The sequence below is a fragment of the Macaca nemestrina genome, chromosome 15 (genome assembly GCF_043159975.1).
Source record: "Macaca nemestrina isolate mMacNem1 chromosome 15, mMacNem.hap1, whole genome shotgun sequence".
In the NCBI taxonomy this organism is placed as follows: Eukaryota; Metazoa; Chordata; class Mammalia; order Primates; family Cercopithecidae; genus Macaca; species Macaca nemestrina.
The window spans coordinates 101,210,599-101,231,547 of NC_092139.1; the positions used below are offsets into that span (position 1 = coordinate 101,210,599).

The following is a 20,949-nucleotide window of genomic DNA, read 5'->3' on the forward strand; positions in this document are numbered from 1 at the left end:
CTCAACTTTCAGTCCTCCAGTCCTAGATACTCTACTCTGAAATGATGTGTTTCTCTCTTCCCCTCTTTTCCCACTGGCCCTGGCCTATTCAGATGTGCTCTTCACTCTTCTGATTTACTGTAGGGTCAGGACTGAGCCTCTGCCTCCATCCAGACAAATTTTCATTCTCCAAGCAGTTTTTCAGATAATTAGGTACAATGTCTTTAGAGCTGGGCATTCCTGGCTTCCAAATCTCTCCAGGTCTTAATTTTCTCACCTGTAAAAAGGGTAATAGTAGAATATCCTGCTTCCTTCCTAATGTGTTACTATATTTGTAATCTGTAAGCTCCCCTCTACCATACTGGAAATATTTTTTGCTCAAAACAGATTGCTTACCCATATTAACATTTTGCTGTGGATTGCAAATCACCTTGACATATTTTAAAAAATTAAAAAAAGAAGTCATCCCAGCTGCAGAATGTTTGAAAAGTCATTTGCCTTTCATGTTGTTTCTGAGTGGTTGTCTTGGCAACCAACCTATATGTTCAGAGTATAATTGTTAAGAAATAGAAGTGGGGTGGGGCTTAAGATGCTGGGACAGAAACACTGGCGGATGCCTTGGAAGAAGATCGTGAAATGAGCATGAGCTTTGGAGTCTGTCTGGCCCAATTCTGAATCCTGACTCTACCATAACCAGCCTGGCAAACTCACCTAAGTCTCAATCTCCCCACCCATAAAACAGAGAAAACAATACACACTGCATGAGGTTTGAAAAAGCATTAAATGAGGTAGCAGAATCATGGTGCCTAGCACAATGCTTGCCATATAAGGGCTCAATATGAGTGTTCAAAATGGTTCACGACACATGCCATTAATCCCAGCACTCTGGGAGGCCAAGGTGCGTGGATCACTTGAGGTCAGGAGTTCAAGACCAGCCTGGCCAACATGGTACAACCCCATCTCTACTAAAAATGCAAAAATTAGCTGGGCATGGTGGCGGCTGTCTGTAATCCCAGCTACTTGGGAGGCTGAGGCAGGAGAATCACTTGAGCCCAGGAGGTGGAGGCTGCAGTGAGCTGAGATTGCAACACCGCACTCCAGCCTGGGTGACAGAGTGAGACTTTGTCTCAAAATAAATAAATAAATAGAAATAAAATAAAATAAAAAATAAAATAAAATAAAATAAAATGGTTAACAACACATACTCTGGAGACTGTCTGGGTTTGAATACTGGCACCATCATTCACTGTCTGGGTCATTCTGGGCAAGCAGTTAAACCTCTATGTACCTCAGTTTTCATCTGTAAAATGGGGCTACTTACAGCACATATTCCATGGGATTGTGAATCTGGTGCTATATATAAGCAATGGCTATTGTTAACTGTTAATATTATGACTGATGATAATAAGAGCAAAAGACAATATTCACCTCTATTAAAGGCATCTGCTGTCGCACACCTGTAATCCCAGCACTTTGGGAGGCCGAGGCAGACAGATCACCTGAGGTCAGGAGTTCAAGACCAGCCTGGTCAACATGGTGAAACCCCATCTCTACTAAAAACACAAAAATTAGCTAGGTGTGGTGGCAGATGCCTGTAATCCCAGCTACTCGGGAGGCTGAGGCAGGAGAATCACTTGAACCCAGGAAGTGGAGGTTGTGGTGAGCTGAGATCGAGCCACTGCACTCCAGCCTGGGCAAAAAGCAAGACTCCATCTCAAAACAAACAAACAAAAAGTCATCTGCATTTCTGAGTATTCATCCTTGGCAGCACAGAGAAACTCCAGTTTAGCTCAGTTGAGATCATTTAATGGGACATTTATGGAACACCTTAATATGGGGCAGGTACTGAGGAGGATGAGGGACCAGGGTCCATGATGAAGGAAACATGGCTGATGTTCTCAAGGAGTCTGTGGTCTAGCGGATATTCAGTATCCAGGACTGCACAACAAGTTACCTCAAAATGCAGCAGCTTAAAACAGCAACAGTTATAAACTCAAATGGTTTCCCTGTGTCAGGAATCTGAGAGTGTATTCGCTGGGGGTGGTTCTTAGGATTCCTCATAAGGTTGCAGAGAATACTCGCTCTGGGATGTAAGATCTAATTCTATGCTGGCTCCCACATACGTGCCTGGCAGGTGATGCCAGCTGTCAATAAGAAGGCTCAGGTTTTTGCTACATGGACCACTCCAGAAGGCTGCTTGAGAGTCTTTACCACATGCTGGCTGGTTTTCCCCAAAGTGAGGTCCCAAAGACAGCAAGGTGGAAGGAAGGTTATTTTGAAGACTTGGCCTCAGAAGGAACATGGTATCATTCCTGCAATGTCTTACTGGTTATACAGGTAAGTTTATGCAATGTGGGAAGGGACTAGACATGGGAGTGAATGAATGCTAGGAGGTGGGAATTACTGGGTGCCATCTTGGAAACTGGCTACCACATCTCTAATTATAAAATGGTATGAAACTGCACTGTGATAAATTCCAAGTACAGCCATCCTCGGAGTCTGTGGGGTACCGGTTACAGGACCCCTCTTGGATATCAAAATCCAAAGATGCTCAAGTCTTGATATAAAATGGTGCCATATTGCATATAATCTACACGCAACCTCCTGTATATTTTAAATCATCTCTAGGTTACTTCTAACATCTAATACAGTGTAAAAATTACGTAAACAGTTGTATTGTTTTGGGAATGACAAGAAAGTCTATACATGTTCAATATAGATGCAACCATCTGATTTTTTTTTTCAAGTGTTTTCAGCCCTTGGTTGGTTGAGATATGTATAGCAGTGGTCCAGTAGAAGGTCAATTAAAGGGGAGTGATAAAGGAGGGACAACAATCAGATAGAGATGTCTGGAGGAAATAAACCTTAAATTTGGTCTTGAAAAATGAGTTGAAAATTGAGATTCTCAAATATTGGGAGAAAAGGATGATAGGACAATGAAGGCACAGATAAATAAACGATTGTGTGTGTGTGTGTTTGTGTATAACATAATAACTATAGTCTGATACACTTAATGAAAAAACTTACAGCTGAAAATGATAGAGATGGATATGGAAAGGCAGGACAGGATCAAATGTTGGAGAAGACCAGGACCATATGCCGTGCAAAAGAGCACTGGATAATATCCCAGAGACAGTGGGAAAAACAAAACGGGTTTCATTAGCTAAGAGATGTGATCTCATCTGTATTTTTGGAATATACTCTAATGATTTATGGAGGAAGGATTAACAGAAGGCAGCTGAGAGGCATCAGAACCTTGGAGGAAGCCTGGTGAAAATGCAGATTCCCAGGATCCTACTGAGAGGTTATGATTCCTTAGATCTGTGGAAGGGCCTAGAAATCCGTATTTTAAAACCAGCACCCCGGGTGACTCAAAAGCAAGTCTCCATAGATTACACTCTAAGAAACACCAAGTTAGGAGACACAGAAAATGCTATTTCTCAAGGTCTTCTTGGCTGAATCATTTGCACTGGATCAACAACCAACTTATTGTTCAGAAACAAGTCATAAGAGAGCCCCAAGCTTAAGTGCCCCATCTGAAACTGATACTTTGTTGGATTTATAGGGAGAGTAGACCTTTCTCACATATTAATAAAAGAAAGTGTTGATGTAAGGTCAGGAGTTCTTTAGCTATCTCTATGCCTCATAGGTAGTTAATGACAGTGAGGTCGGGAAGGCTTCCTGGCTGTACTTCTCTTTCCATTTAGAAGTCCTATTTCAATACAAGCAGCTCTAGGTCAGCTACAGCAAAATTCTTCGTAACCAGCATCAACAGGAGAACTGAATTACATATTTCATGTCTTCTTACATTAGCGACTTACAGGAAAATGTTGTGAGAGCCTCAAAGCTGGTCTTTGCAGGTGACAGCAATCTCCAGTAAGCATCAATGAACATTTATTCAGACATACAACCCTAGCCCAAAATAAGATTAGCTGGCTTGCACCTAAAGATGCTCATTATTCAGAGGTCTACTAAGAAATGATCTTCTGCAAACATAAGTCATTCCAGAATGACGACAAAGGCGAAGTGAACCAAGGGGAATGTGATCGTGGATCTACAGACACATCCCTCCTTCTACTGGTGGCACAAAACCCCTTCCTCTCTTATCGCCCAGCAAGAAGCATCCTCTATTTAGCTTTGCGAAGCTTGAGGGGATTGGTCACTGGAGCATTTACAGATTGCCTGAACATCCCTCAGTACTTTATGTTATGAAATGGAGCATTTCAAAACACTGGGAGTTCTGATTTGTGAACTGGACTGTTACAGTGGTTTAATTTCCTGAAATATAGCTGCCTTCTTAACTAATAGATTTTTCAATGCACTGAGGAGAAAACTGCATTAGCTCCTGCGTAGCCTGATCTTAATATTTTTAGAAGCTGCAATTCTTCTTATTACAGTGCACAGTATGTATTTATGTATGCAGACTTAGCACAGTGTCTGACACATAGAAGGCACTCAATGAATAGTTTTGAAAAAGCAAAACAATGCATTTATACAAACACCACTTATTGAGAACCATTGCTTCTGATGGGGACATACTGATGGACGGACCTGCTTCATTCATTCATCATTCATTCACTCATTCACTTAATCAACAAACACTTCAGAGACTTTTAAGTGTAAAGTTCTGTGCCAGATGATTGCTTTGAGGAAATAACAGCAGTTTTTGAAATTATTATAACAAATAATACTTGTTATACTATTTATTTTATTTTTAAAATATATATATAATATTTATTTATTTTATTCCAAAATAAGTTTCAAAAAGGATGATCACAGCTGTCACGGTAGTGGTTTACCCTGAGAGCAAGTGGGAGTGAGGGAGGCTGGGGCATGGGATAGTGAAGATATCCAGGTGGCTTTGGTGCTATTGTTCTAGTTTTAAGTTAGATGACATGGTGCTTTATCAGCATATGCCATAACTTGTCTATCTGCAGTCTTTATATGTATGTGAATATGCTCATATGTACGTATATCACCAGTGACCTAGGTACAAGAGTGTGGCCTACAGAGAAGATACATTGGTTAAACTGGACCCTGACGGTAACTTAAAGTCATATGTATGCATATGGATACATACGTGTGTGTGTATACATACCCTATTTGTGGGGGATTGGTTCCAGCACCCTCAAGGATACCAAAATCCTCAGGTGCACAAATGCCCTGATATAAAATAGTGTAGTATTTGCATATAGCCTAGGTATATCCTCCCATATACTTTGTCATTCTAGATTGCTTATTAATACCTAATGCAATGTAAATGCTATGCAAATGACTGTTATACAGTATTGTTTAGAGAATACTGAAAAGAAAATAAATATCTATACATGTTCAGTTCAGGTGTACCCATCTATTCTTTTCCCCTGAATACTGTCAAGTCTTGGTTGGTTGAATCCAAGAATACAGAACCCACAGATATATATAGGTGACCATATATGTGTGGTGTATTTAGTTATATTTAATTCCCATTCGAAGTGCTAAGAAGAGAGATAATCATTCTGCTATTAAATGCAAGCGGAAAAAAAGACTTCGTTTCTGTTACCATAAATTTATTCTATTGCATGCATTCTTAACAGATACAAAAGTTGGTTCTTGTGGGGATCAAAAAAAAAATCAGATATTCCAATGGTTTGGTATTAAAATCTTATGTTAGAGGTTTAATCAGGGAAATAAAAAGTATAAAAAGGCACACAGGAGAGGGGAGTGATATTGTTTAAAAAGAGATTAAGAAACACTGCCCTCCAGGATCATACAACATTAAAATAGTCACAAAACAGAGAAGTACGCAAAAGTGCACACACACACATCTCAAAAACCTGCTCCCTGATCTTAGCCTCTGCTGAATCCAACAGTTCTTTCCTGCCTTTCTGAATTGAATCAGAAGGCAGCTGAATCAGAAAACACACTTCTCTGTTGTCAAGTTCATCCGGATATTTGGGGGGCAATTTCTCTCGCTATCACAACCGTTCCTCCTTCCACTCTTACCTCTGCCTTCCCATGGAGCCATCTAAAAAGGGCAGCCACATAGGCTGCAATTAAAGAAGCCCCACACTGCTCAGTATTAATGAGGCATTTTGCTTTTCATTTTTAGAGGGCTCTTTAGCACTTTGTAGGTGACATCCTTGCCTGTGACAATCTCTGTTGCCAGCTGTGGAGATCTACCTTGCATGTGAATTTAAACACACGGGCAGCAGCTTACATGCAGGCAAAAAGAGTTGAGGAGGATGACCCAGAGGTGTCCCTTTATTAATTTCTGGTTGGGTTTTCTTTCACCACACATAGAAGGCAAAAGTCTCTTGGTGTAGTGAAAGGAAAACCTTGTCAATGGCAGTCCGAATTTCTTCTGGCTGACAGCCAAAATGAGTCTCTTCACTGGTCACCCTGAAAAGATGATGGCTTCACTCAGCTCTTGTAATACATCTAACGAACATTAACCAAAGGTCTTATTGCAATTTTGAATATGTTTAACCTTGACCTTGAAGCCCTGCTTCAGAAGATTTAGACGGTGGTAATGTTGACATTCACCCCCCAACAACAGGCCCTTACTGTTTAATATGATGGTTGTCAAGGCAACCAGATTGTGAGGATGGCTGTCTAACCTGTCTAGATTTAGAATTTATCATACATGAGAATGCAGAAGGGAAAAATGTCACCCTTAGAAGGTACTATAGAAGACGGTACATGGTACAAGGTAATTCCATTATGCTTTTACTTCCACTTGGGGATTTGGCTACTGATCAAAGGAATTCCTAATGCTCTAAATCCCCTTTAAAAAAAATCACCTAATTCCAAAAGTGACTCATTTATCTAAACATTCATTGTGTGTGCCAAATTCTGTACTAGATCCTAAGGAAAGAGGAGTAAATGAAAAATGTGCCTCTTTCTTAGAAGATCACCATTAAATGGGAGAGAATATTATTATGTTTATAATAACAATAACATTTGTTGAATGCTTACTATGTAACAGTATAATAAAGCAATTTACAAGTATCTTTTAATTCACACAATAACCTTTATTACTATGTGTGATGTAGACATCAAGGAAATCACCCAATTACAATGAATTATAGAAGCTGGGATTAAAAATCAGATTTGCCTCTTTCCAAAAACCTTAATTGTTTTTGGAAACTGATTCAAATATGATACTCACATGATGATTACACAGTGAAATCTGAAATTCTTATCAACATTCTCAGAACATAGCAAAATTAATTGTACTCAGAAACGGGAAGTAAAATCAGGAAAGACGAAGGTGACTACTAGATTGAGCTCATACTTTTAGCATAAACAAACATTCCAATGTAGTTATAATAGAGTCATATACCTTCTCAGTACAAATGTTTCTCCAAGGACTGCAAGTGGCCAGTAACACTCAACTGAGACAACTGTTAACACCAAAATACAAAGCAGAAAGGGATGCTTGGAAACATACGTCCAGACCCAGGAAGATTATTATAACGGATTTTTAACTTCTGTACTTTACTATCCAAAGAGTGTGTGATATGGTTTGGCTGTGTCCCCACCCAAATCTCATCTTGAAATCCCAGGTGTTGCGGGAGGGACCTGGGGGAGGTAATTGAATCATGGGGGCAAGTCTTTCCCGTGCTGTTCTTGTGACAGTGAGTAAGTCTCATGAGATCTGATGGTTTTAAAAAGAGGAGTTCCCCTGCACAAGCTCTCTCTTTGCCGGCTGCCATCCGTGTAAGATGGGACTTGCTCCTCCTTGCCTTCCACCAGGATTGCGAGGCTTCCCCAGTCACAGGGAATTTTAAGTCCAGTTAAATCTCTTTCTTTTGTAAATTGCCCAGTCTCGGGTATTATCAGTACCGTGAAAACGGACTAATACAGTGTGCCAGGGAAAGTCTCAGCCTTCTAAAACTAACATTTGCACATTATGCAGGGTCCTGAGCAGGAGCCAAGCGGAGCCTGGGTGTCCTCCTTCAGGATACTGACAAAGACCTGCTGCAGTCCCGGCCCAGGGCTGGCTACACTTTGGAATCACACGGGCCCACACTACTGGGCCTGCCCCAGAAAAACTAAACTACGACATCTAGTGGTAGGGCCTGGCATTGCTGCTTGTTTGGGTTTGGATCACAAGCCATGCTAAAGTGTCATCCAGAGTGGCCCCTAGCATTGTTTTCGGCGTGTTGTTTTGTGTTTCCAACAGTTCCAAGTGATTCTTATGTGCAGTCAAGTCTGAGACACACAACAATTGGGAAGTGAGCCAATTAATTAATTCTAACTGGAGAAGATCAACACCCAACTTAAAAGCACAGCTCTGTAACTTTATTTTCTGTTTGCACAGACATTGCTGAGTTCCTACATAGTATACATATTTTTTAATCTCCTGGGAATATTTAAGCATCCTTGATCTAGAAGCAACATGGAATGATGGCACGAGCACTGTCCTGAATACAAGCTGGAGTGTGGTCAATTCCCTTCTCTGAATTTCAGGTTCTACATCTGCAAAGCAGACACAAGGCGGCCAGGCACAGTAGCTCACGCCTGTAATCCTAGTACTTTGGGAGGCTGAGGCGGACAGATCACCTGAGGTCGGGAGTTTGAGACCAGCCTGACCAACATGGAGAAACCGCATCTCAACTAAAAATACAAACTTAGCCGGGCATGGTGGTGCATGCCTCTAATCCAGCTACTCGGGAGGCTGAGGCAGGAAAATCGCTTGAACCCGGGTGGTGAAGGTTGCAGTGAGTCAAGACCGCACCACTGCACTCCAGCCTAGGCAACGAGAGTGAAACTCCATCACAAAAAGAAGGGGGAAAAAAAAAAGCAGACACAAGGCCACCTATTGCTCTGTCAACATGAAAATGGGATGATGTACAGGAAAATACCCAGCAGAGGACCTGACAGAATCGAGCTGCTGCTTCATTCTGAATCAAGAAGGAAGAAATATTTCATTATGTGACAGGTGGAATAAAGGCCTGATCACAGTGAGTGAGCTCGAGTTGCTAGTCCTTTACCACATGTCATCAGTTGTGATTTTCTCTCCTTCTTTATGATGGCTGGTTTTGGAGGGTGGGACTTATGTATATATACAGTGTAAAGGCAACACACACACTCTGGAACACAATGTACATTAAGTAATAGCAGCATATTAATAATAACAGGGGATGAGAAAGGGGAGTTTCAGCAGTGCTATTATGCCTCTGAATAAGATGTTGATCATTGCTTGCTATTTTCTCTTCAAACATGTTATTTAGCCAGTAGTGAGCAGATTTCAAACCCACTGGGGTTCTTGAATTCAGCCTGGCTGAGTGGTTAAATCCAATGAAAATATTCTAGTTAGATGGGTTTTTAGCCAAGGGAGTTGACGATACAAAACGATACATAACCGGTCAGTTTGTAAGATGTCCATCTTTCAAAAATGGTAATAGGAACAATGATGATGGTAATAGTAATAATAAGAATGCATGTGCAGCATTTTCTCATTTACAAAAAATTTTTCCATCTATCATTTCATTGGATGCTTGAAATAAGTCTGTGAATTAAGCAAGTAAGGGATTCATATCTCTATTTTACACGTAGGAAACTGAGACTTAAAAACATCATTGTCTCAAATTGCACAGCTAGTAAGTGGGAGAGTTACAGTTTGCCCCTTCTGACCTTCAGGAAAATCACTGTTAAAATGTCGAGGGCCCTTCTAACACCAGCACCTAATGCTGGAACTTTATCATGGGAAACAGATGGAATTAAGAGACTGTGAAATATCATCTATCGTTCTCGGCAAGAAAATTCACATTTTGATACCTTTGTGCACCTTTTCCTAAAATCAGCTTGGTGAAATGGTACAACCAGGGATGAAAACTTGAAATGTTTCCAAGTTTCCTATCCAAAGTTAGCTTTGTTTAGAAATAAAGTTATTTTGTTTACATGGCTTGTTTTCCATGCTTCAGTTAGAAGACAGGGAGAATCTGGCTGGGCACAGTGGCTCACACCTGTCATCCCAGCACTTTGGGAGGCCGAGGCAGGCAGATCATGAGATCAAGAGTTCGAGACCAGCCTGACCAGTATGGTGAAACCCCATCTCTACTAAAAATACAAAATTAGCCGGGTATGGTGGTGCGTGTTGTAATCCCAGCTACTCAGGAGGCTGAGGCAGGAGAGTTGCTTGAACCCGTGAGGCAGAGGTTGCAGTGAGCCGAGATTATGCCACTGTAGTCCAGCCTGGGTGACAGAGTAAGACTGTCTCACAAAAAAAAAAAAAAAAAAAAGAAAAAAAGAATTTGACCCATCAGTGTCCCAAATGAGGAAAGAGAGTAATGAATGGACATCACCATGGGGTCACCAGGTGATGGCAACATCTTAATGCTTCACATGGTTAGGAATAAAACGACACAAATCCATTGGACTGGCCTCTGACTTGAGGGCTTCCATTTTCTATCCCATCACCTTCACAGTCAGCACCTGCCTAGGCCGCGGAGTCACCCCAATTGTGTCAGTTTCTAATATGAAGGGCAATTTTGCCCCCAAGGGACACTTGGCAATACTTGGAGATACTTTTGGTTGTCATGACTTGGGCACTGGGGTGCTACTGGATCTGGGGGGCAGAGGCAAGGGACGACACACAACATCCTCAGACAGGACGGCCCCCACAACAAAAAGCTATCTGGCCCAGAACATCATGAGTGCTAAGGTCGAGGCACCTTGCTCAAAAGTACCAGCTGAAACTCAGAACAAAATGGATGTGGATGAAGAGTCCGTGTCCTGGTACATGAGAGTACACATTTTGTCCAAGTTTTGACCTAATGGAAAATACTGCATTATCTGGAGGTAAGAAAGACCTTGAAAGAGGAAAAAAGATGCGTTTGAAGTCCTCAGAATCCTTACTTAAAGAAAGAAAAATGACAACTCTTTAACTCCTACATATAAGAGAATTGAATGAGACTTACACATGAGAGAATATAAAGTTTAGATAAGCTAGATTGTCCAATGACTGACTCAGGGACATCTCTCTTGGCTGGAGGCAATGAACTAGCCATTGGCTGCCATTCTCTTAACAAGAGGGATTACGCCTTTCCACCCTACCTAGGCACTTTGTCCACCCAGCAGGTATGCCTCATCCTAAACCCAACTTCACACTGAACCAAGGTCTCCAAGCTCCAGGTGCTGGACAGCTCATGTTACCTGGCATTCCCCTAAATACTTCCACCAAAGTTCAGACTCTCAGCATCTGAGCCCCAAATGGTAACTTCACTAGGTCAAGAGCACCCTCATGCTTGTCTTGTACAAAAAGAAGAGGAGAGTGAATTCCTTCTGCTAGATAGTAGCTCCAAGCTGTACCTGGCTCTGCTTTCAACCAGGAATACCTCATTGCAGGATGCTTAAAGAATGGGCATTTGTGCCCCCTGCTGATACTGTACTATGTCATTGTTCAGAGGAAACAAACCATATTAAGTATGAGCACGTGTCTACTTTGGACAGCTCTGGTCACATATATTATAGCCTGTCTAGATGACAAATAGGACTTCTGTTCTTCCTGCTAAAGCTCAATCCTTCCTCAATTTTCTCCATCAGCTTGTTCCAGAATTCTAGGAGCTACACACAATCCCTCTCCCCCACATCTCAGATCTACCTTTCTGTCACAGCCACCACATCAAACCCTCCCTGTCAAGTCAGCTATAAAAATGAATCTGCCTCTCAATGCAGTCACCTCCACAGGATGAAGACAGTGCATGGAAGTACTTTTCCACCAAAACCCCTGCTTTTTGAGAATCATCACAGGGCAAAATATTAAGTCTGGAGAAAATATATCAATTTTATCTCTTGATTTTCTACTCATCCACCAAGAAGATTCCTACCCTCAGGATCCATACTGTCACCAGGTCACCGGACTTGAAAACCTTTAAGGTCAGGGTTTTGGACTTAGTAGTAATCAATGCCTCACAAGGTATACAGCAGGCAGCCTGTTGCAAGTTACCTGATAAATAAGAAAATGAGAACCTCGGAAGGAAATTTAACAATGCCTATCCCATTCAGCTCCATCTTCTGCCCCTGAACCCACTGAATGGGTCAGGGACATTGACTTTAAAATGGATTCTGTACACTGTGAAATAAAAGTTCAATTTTCCAACTATGAGGACAGTTGGGTCCCCACCTATCCAGTACGAAGTGTGCTTCCCTTGCCTTGTTTACCCCTTCAGTAAAGAACTTGAGTACACATGTGTCTCCCCCATAAGAACACCCTTTGTGATAGATATTTACTATTTTTACCTTGGAAACTCCTTTAGCACTTTCCAAGACACATATAATAGGCATTCCATTTATTTGCTTTCTTTTAATCAAAACGTGGACATACTGACTATACTGATACTGAAACCTCAAGAGATAAAAATTGGCCCAGCTTTCCCCGCTATGGGCATCCTGACCAGTCCTGGATGTTAGTTTTAGAGATCTGGTTTACTAGTTTCCTCAATTCTCAAAAAAGTATGCCATTCATAAGCGAAAAAGGGAAGGAAGTGTCAGGCAGAGAAAAGAAATGCATTGCTTTCTTTTCTAAGAGAAAAAGTTTAATGATAAGAGTATTAACTTTTATAGCGAAGCTGAGCAGATAATAAGCAGGTAAAAGAGTTTTGCTTGGGAAAAGGTATTCTCTTCTTTGGGCAACAAAAGCCTGTCATTAACTCAAAGAGCAAGATAAAATGCTCTTACGCCTCCTCTTCACCTCCTCCTTAAATCTTCTGTGTTCTTGATAATGATGTATCTAGCATGGGGAACACCATACTTCTGCTCCAGTCCTGGAAATCACAGTGGCCCCCAAGGCTCGGCTCAGGATCCCCCTTTCCCTGTGAAGTCATTCGTGACTATCCAGCTGGTAACTGATTTGCATTACACTCTTCCCTATTTCATTAGTTTTCACTAAATTCTTGGAGAAGACATGAGCTTTTCCTCACCTGAATTCTGGAACAGTGTGCATTCGGCAAATCCTCATCCACTGACTGATTTGTGTCAAGGTACAGACCTGAGTTGCTTCCTCCTAATCAGATGAGAATTCAGCTACCTGTTAAATAGAGTTAGCGTCGGGTTTTCCAAGCCAGCTGGTTTCCCTGCGTTAGGGAAAAAAATGAAAATTCGGCTGGCAGTCCATCCATCTGAATCTTGAAGGAAGTGGGAACTTCCCCACGTATGTACTAGGTGTTTCGGAAAATCCTAACGTTATCCAACCTAAACTCCAAACTGGCTTAGAAGTCGCAGATGAAAAAGAGAAAGTGGGCTAGGTGCATTGGTTCATGCCTGTAATCCCAGCACTTTGGGAGGCCGAGGCTGGCGGATCACCTGAGGTCGAGAGTTTGAGACCAGCCTGGCCAACATGGTGAAACCCTGTCTCTACTAACAATACAAAAATTAGCCGGGCGTCGTGATGCGCGCCTGTAATCCCAGCTACTCCAGAGGCTGAGGCACGAGAATTGCTTGAATCTGGGAGGTGGAGGTTGCAGTGAGCCGAGATCGCACCACTGCACTCCAGCCTGGGCGACACAGCAAGACTCCGTCTCAAGGAAAAAGCAAACAAACAAACAACAACAAAACAGTAACAACAAAAAACCACACAAAAAGGAGTGTGAGAGGAGAAACTCATTTATATATATTAATTATTCCTGCTCCCGAGATAAGCATTTTCTTCTCACAACAAATCTACAAAAGAAACGGGGGAGATTCTTTTGGTTGCCTATCCAGAGAGCTACACTTCAGATTCCCTGCTGAGAAGGCTGAAAACACACAGACACACACACTGAGACACACATAGAAACACACACACAGGCAAAGACACAAAGAATAATCACTTTCTGAATCTTCCCTGAAGACAGGTCACGGGCCTGAGACACCAACTTGGCCAATGTACCTGAAGTGAAGTCTCCTAGGAAATCTAGGGGAGAAGATTCCCTCTCTGGTAATGAGAGAGAGAGTGCATATGAGAATAAGACTGCCTTCCTTCTTCCTATCTCCAGTCCTGTAAACAGCAGACCTCTGAATTTATTCTCACCCCTTGACCATGAAAAGCCCATGAAAATTCCCACAATCACAACCACTACCCTTGGAACTGCCAATCTATGGGTTTCTTGATATTTGAGACAAAACTAGCACATTGTTTAAGACACTTTACTCAGGTTACACATAAGATCACAACATAAAAGATCAGGAAACTGACCACATAGGTAATAATGGTAGGAAACACTGTAGCCACACAAAAGGATGTAAAGTGAGTCTTTCGTGACCTCTCCCCATTAGGTTCCTTCACGGTCACCATGCCCGGATAGTTTTTGTATTTCTAGTAGAGATGGGGTTTCACCATGTTGGCCAGGCTGGTCTCCAACTCCTAACCTCAAATGATCCACCCACCTCGGCCTCCCAAAGTGCTGGGATTACAGGCATGAGGCCCAGTACCCGGCCCACTCTTTCTTTTTCATCTGTGACTTCTAAGTTAGTCTGTTTGGAGTTTGGGTTGGATCACGTTAGGATTTTCTGAGTCACCTAGTAAGTACGTGGGGAAGGTCCCAGTTCCTTCAGGATTAAGATGGATGGCCTGCCAGTTGAGTTTTCATTTTTTTTTAAGGAGCACGGGGAAACCAGCTGGCTTGGAAAACCTGATGTTACTCTTCACGTGTTCCCAAAAGACACCTCCAAAATGATCTAAGTAAAAAGGGCGGGCGCTCGAATGCGCACAAAGCCTCTATAAGTTTGTGGGTGCTCTTCTACCCGGATTATCCCTTGCAAGCCCTTCTTACAGAAACAATGACACCCATGACAGTCACAAGTCATAACGCAGGTGAGCTGAACCCCGCGGTATGCTGTGCCCTTATACCTGTGACTATGCCATGCTGTCCCCAAACAGGGAGAACAACAAGGTTTCTATTCTTATTATCTATATATTTGAAGTCATTACCATCTCTTTCCTTCTCTCCCTCTGTTCCTTGCAAAGTCGAGAGAAAAATATATTTTTTAAAACTGCTACTACAGAAATTTTGCAAAATGCAATGAAAACAAGAAAACTAGAATACTGGTACCCAGAGGTAACATTGAACACTGTCATATGATCTGCCTTTATAAATAATTATATAACTATATAGACATTTTTAAACTTTGAAGGGAACTAGTTTTGTGTCTTTTATTTTAAGCTTAATATTACATCATGAGTATTTCCCTTTCCATTTATTCAAACAACATTCAACGTTGCTATTAAATCAATAAAATGTTATTTAAAAATGGTTTGGAAAAGCTTCAACTATCTTATTGCAACGATGGACCATAATTTGTCTACTCTTTCACGAATGTTGGGATTTAGGTTGTGTCTAAGGTTTACTGTTGCAAAGAAATAATACCGTGATGAAAATCCTTTGATTCCACCTTTATTTCCTTGGAGCAAAGAATTTCTGCATCACAGAATCTGTATATAATTTTTAAGAATCTTGATATTGCCAAAATATCACAAAAAGGGTATTCTGATGTTGACTTACAATAGACAATTTAAGGAGGGTTGGCCCTCATGGATACTTGCCATTAATAAGTAATATAAATTTTTAAAGACTCCTATACAGATATAAAATCTTATGTCTGTAAGATTTTTTACAGATTTTCCTCTTTCTTTGAATATATTTTCCTCTTTCTTTGAATATATTTATATATTTTTACCATTTGCATTTTTTCACGAGTTCCCTTATTCTTATCCTTTACCCATTTTTCTGTGGGTCTGTATTTCCTATTTATCTGTAACAGCCCTTTATGTATTACATGTTATATCTGTTTCAAGTACAATTTTTCCAATTTATCACTTCTCCTTTACTTTTGTTTCAGTTTATTCAGAATTTTTCCCTTAATATTTTCCATTGCAATTAATCAAATCTACTGGAGTTTTCAAGATTTTTTTTTTTTTCCATTTTCCTTGGGCGCACAGAAACCTTCCTCACTCTTAGACCAACATTTTCATATTTTTCTTCAAGTTTTGTTTAATGTTTCTGTTTTTAAATTCAAGCCTTCAATCAGGACAAAATTTATTTTTTTAATCTGGTAGTATCTTATTTGATCATTTCCCAAATCCTCAATCACATTAACGCCTTTTATTGCATAAATCTATTCATTCTCTAGAGGTTGGAAATTCTTCCTTGAGCAAGAGACCATGGATACCCAGAACTTAAGTTATTGGCCTTCTCTTTTTATGTTCACAGCAGATAAAATAATGGTACTGGGATTCCTCTGTGCTAAATGAAACAGCCTCTAAATTCTTACCAAGACTTCTTCATTCAAACACCTGGTTAGAGTCAATTATGAGCAAACACATGCTAAGAATCGGGAAGCAGAAGGAAGAGCAGAGGGGTCCATCCACGTAGGCTCCACACTGTAGTGGGCAAGTGAGACGTACATCCACCAATACCCATGCATCAAAGGTATTTAACAAATAAGCACACGAGGATCAATGTCATAGAGAATAAAGTAACAGGTGGAAAGATGACCTTTAGAAAGGGAACCCAAATTTGAACAGAATGCCGGGCCCAGAACACTTTCCTTGAGATGATAACTGAGCTCTAGAAGAAAGATGGGGAGGGGAGATCCCTATTTCAGGTAACATAGTGAACTAGATAACCTCAAAACCCTCACAGTGAAAACATTTGGAAAAGTTAACAAGTAACATATATGTGTGCGTGTGTGTTTGTGTGTGTGTGTGTGAGTGCGTGCATAAAACTTGAGTTGGCATCAAAGCAAAACTACAAAAATTAAAAGCAAGTCCAAGTTGGAAAATTAGAATATAAGTAATTCCTGAAACTCAGTATTGCTTTGAGGGGAATGGCTCTTGAACTTCTGCTTAGGAGATGAGGCCCATGGCCTGGCTTAAGGGGGAGTCAGAGGGAGAACCTTTGCATAAAGTTAGGGCCCCAAATCCTACACTTTTAGCATAAAGGTGATTTAGACACAAACTCCCCCACACAGAAGGGAGGAACAGAAAACACTGATTTTTATCTGGATGACTACTAAAGTGGGGGCAGGAGGCCTTCCCTGAGAATTAGCGCCCTCAAGATGGATCACAGAGTGGTGTGTTGTCTGGTCTCAAGCTACCTGGTATCTGACAGACCTCAAATGTAGAATTTAATTCAAAGTGATTAGGACTGCCATTGCCTCAGGTGACTGGCCGCAATAAATGCAAATCTTCTTTCTGGCAAACACAACATTACACCTCCAGGCTTTCATAAATCTGCATGGAATTTCACAGAGAGTTCAACTGCAGTAAGTAAGGAGGAAAGGCTAGGGCCCAGGGCTAGGCTGAAGGGCTCAGTTCTTGTTTCCACCACTCCACAGCTAGAAGTCTTGGTCTAGTTGCCTCTACTCTCAGGTTCCTCCTCTGTAAAAGATTATCACAGCACTAATTTCAAGGGTCTGTCATGAGATTTCAATGAGATAACGAACACTAAATGTTTAGTACTATATCTGATACATGATAAATGACAAGTGAATGTTGGCTATTGTTGATTTTGATTACCATTTTTCAAATTTATATTGTTGTATACCATCATATTCATTGTTTTGCTTATTAATATTTCCTCCATTGTTTTATTAAATTTACCAGAGGTTTGCCATCTTTTTATATATGGAAATTAATTAATTAAAAAAATAATATTTTAATTAATGAAAATATTTGTTTAGTTTAACAAATATTAGAAAAATATTTGTTTTTCTGTTTATTATTTTTCTTACTTCATAGACTTCTGCTGTGAACTCCACTTCCCTTCTGCTTTCCTTAGGGACACACCATTGTTCCTATTTCAATTACCGCATGAAATGTAAGATTCATTTATCATTATTTTTGTTTTTGAATAATGGAAGAAGTGGAGGCTATTAAAATATCTCCAGTGACAGCTTTGGGCACATTCCATAAACTTTGCTGTGAAATGTTCCTCTTCTGCTGATACCAAAACAGGCTATAATTTTAGTTTTTATTTCCTTTTGGATTAAATAGCATTTAGGAAAATTCTTCACCCTCCTCTAGTTTTCAAGTAGTTTGAATTTCCCATTTAAAAGTTTGTTTCTGATATGTAGTTCTGCTGCACTGTGGTCAAGAGTAGGGCCTGTGTAATTTTTATGGTTTGGAATTTAATGAGGTTTCTTGTGCCATAGTATCTATCATTTGTGTAATTTTTTTGATAAACCCTTAACTCATTTTCATTCCACAAGATAGGCAGTTCGGTAACTATTGAGACTATGTTTTAAAAATCATTTCTGTCATTAACAAGATGATTCATCTTACTTTTCTGTGGCAGAAGCTCTCCCAACATATATTTCTATCAATTTTTGCTTTTTGTGTATCTGGAAGTTTTCTACTTGGAAAATAACTTGGCTATTATATCCTCTAACAGGTATTAAGTGTATCAATTTAAAATTATTAGTTTTATCTAATTAAATATATTTTATTGTATTTGAGTTAGTCTAAAATTAACATACACCATATTGCTATTTAACCAAGAATTAAAGTTGCTTTCCAGTAATGGAAGAGTTTAAAGTATTTACATTTATTAAAATAACTGATGCTTGATTTTACTTCAGTAATAGTATTTTTATGCATTCTTTTTTAGCTTTGAGAAAAACATTTTACATCGTCACAATTCGCCCCTTTTAAATGGACAATTCAATTTAATAAATGTATACAGTTTGCAAGAACCACCACGTCAATTACTTTATAAAACCATTCGATCACCCTCAAAAATTCCCTAGTGCCCCTTTCTGGGTAATCCCCACCACACCACCCTCTGGTTCCTATTAACTTTGTCTTGCTTTCAGGAATGTCACACAAATGGAATCATTTACCATGTAGTCTTTTGGTCTGGCTTTCTTTCACTTAGCATCAAACCTTTTCATTGGTATTGCTGTATGTGCCATCATTTCATTCCTTCTCATTGCTGAGATATACCACAGCTGTTTACCAATTCTTCAGCTGATGGACAGTGAAGTCCTACGAATAAAGCTGCCATGAATATCCACATACAAGTTTTCCAGTGGACATAGGTTTTATTTCTCTTGGTTGAACACCTAGGACAGGAACCTCTAGGTCATACTGTGAGTATATGTTTAACTTTTCAAAAAGCTGCCAAGGCTGGGCATGGTCGCTCACGCCTGTAATCCCAGCACTTACATAAGAGGAACATTTCACAGTAAAGTTTATGGAAGGCTGAGGCAGGCAGATCATGAGGTCAGGAGTTTGAGACCAGCCGGCCAATATGGTGAAACCCCATCTCTACTAAAAAATACAGAAATTAGCTGGGCATGGTGGTGGGTGCCTGTAATTCCAGCTATTCGGGAGGCTGAGGCAGAAGAATCGCTTGAACCCGGGAAGCAGAGGTTGCAGTGAGCCGAGATGGGGCCACTGCACTCCAGCCTGGGCAACGGAGAGAGACTCCGTCTCAAAAAAAAAAAAAAAAAAAAAAAGAGGGTGCCAAGCTGTTTTTGGAAGTGGTATACCATTTTTCACTTCCATCAGCCATCAGTGATGTCAGGGAGTTGCAGCTGTTCCACATTCTCACCGACACTTTGTATTGTGAGTCATTTTAATCTTAGCCATTGTAGTGGGTGTGAAGTGGTATCTCAGGATGGTCTTTAATTTGCATTTCCCTGATGACTAATGATGTCATTATTAATTTGCATTTTTCAGGGATTTATTGGCCACCTCATCTCTCCTCTGCTGACATGACTCTTAAAATATGTTGCTCATTTCTAAATTGGGTTATTTTCTTATTGGTATAAGACCTCTCCATATATCGCAGATACAAATCATTCCTCAGATAGATGCTTGGAAAATTCTTTCTTTCAGTCTGTAGCTTATCCTTATTAATGTAGCTTATCCTTATTAATGTCTTTACTAAAACAAAAATCCTCAACTTAGATGAAGTCCAATTTATCAATTTTTTTCTTACTTAGTTTGTGCTTTTTGTGTCTTATTTAAGAAATCTCTCTGCCAGGCATGGTGGCTCATACCTGTAACCCCAACACTTTGGGGGGCCGAGGTAGCAGGACTGCTTGGGCCAGGAGTTCAAGGTCAACATGGGCAATATAGCAAGACCCGTCTCTTCAAAAAAAAAAAAAAAAGTGTTTTTTTTTCTGTTTTTTTTTTTTTTTTTTTTTTTTTTTTTAAATTAGCCAGGAGTGATGATAGCATGTGCCTGTAGTCCCAGCTACTCTAGAGGCTGAGGTGGGAGGATTGCTTGAGCCCAGGAATTTGAGGCTGCAGTGAGCTGATTCTGCCACTGCACTTCACCCTGGGTGACAAAAGGGAGACCCAGAGAAAGAAAGAAAAGAAAGGAAAAAAAGAAAGAGGAGAGGAGAAGGGAGGGGACAAAGGAGGGGAGAGAGGAGGGGAGGGGCGGGGAGGGGAGGAAACCTTTGCCTAACTTGAAGTCACTACAACTTTCTTTGTTTTCCTCTGTAAGTTCTATAGATTTAGCTCCTATATTTAAGTGTTAAGATTCATTTCAAGTTAATTTTTGTATGTGGTATGAAGTGAGGAGCAAGATTTATTTTTTCCCATGTGGCTATCTAATAGTTTATTATTTATTTCTTTTTAAAGAATATGTTTTTCTGTCTCATCTTCTTTGCTTCTTACCTATTTTACTTAGGCTTTATTTCATTGGAAATAATCATCACTAATCAGGTAGATCTAATTCTACTTATTTCATCAGGGGTCACGTCTGAGCTTTGCAGAAATCTCTTACCCTTTTTCCCAGGATGAGCAAAGTGAAGAGTTAAAAGATACCACCTATGTTACCCCAGAAAATCCCCTATATTTAACAGCTTTTAAACCCAACTCATACTCTCCAGTGTGTTTTAAAAATGGATGTGATCAGCTTATTATTTGCATATGTTCTGAGGGCAAATATTTTTTGGCATTTGCAATCAGCCTTGCAACTGACTTAAAACAATTATTTCCAGATCACTCTATGTGTAACTCAGTACACACTGTCTGCCCTTTATAACAATACC

The 20,949-nt window shown here is 40.3% G+C and overlaps 1 protein-coding gene and 1 long non-coding RNA gene across 9 annotated transcripts in view; both read right to left on the minus strand.

The window, feature by feature from the left end:
• Positions 1 to 20,949, minus strand: part of LOC105493993 (LARGE xylosyl- and glucuronyltransferase 1) — a 634,501-nt gene that overhangs the window by 284,687 nt on the left and 328,865 nt on the right. The window lies entirely within an intron of this gene.
• The window catches only part of LOC105493992 (uncharacterized), a 37,101-nt gene that overhangs the window by 7,048 nt on the left and 9,104 nt on the right, over positions 1 to 20,949 (minus strand). The window contains exons 1-2 of one of the 2 annotated variants that reach the window (XR_011614101.1): positions 376 to 20,949; positions 1 to 256 (exon numbers count right to left, since the gene is read on the minus strand). The exon at positions 376 to 20,949 is cut by the window's right edge and continues 9,104 nt beyond it. This is a non-coding gene — a long non-coding RNA (uncharacterized lncRNA). The other variant, XR_011614100.1, reaches the window with a different exon arrangement.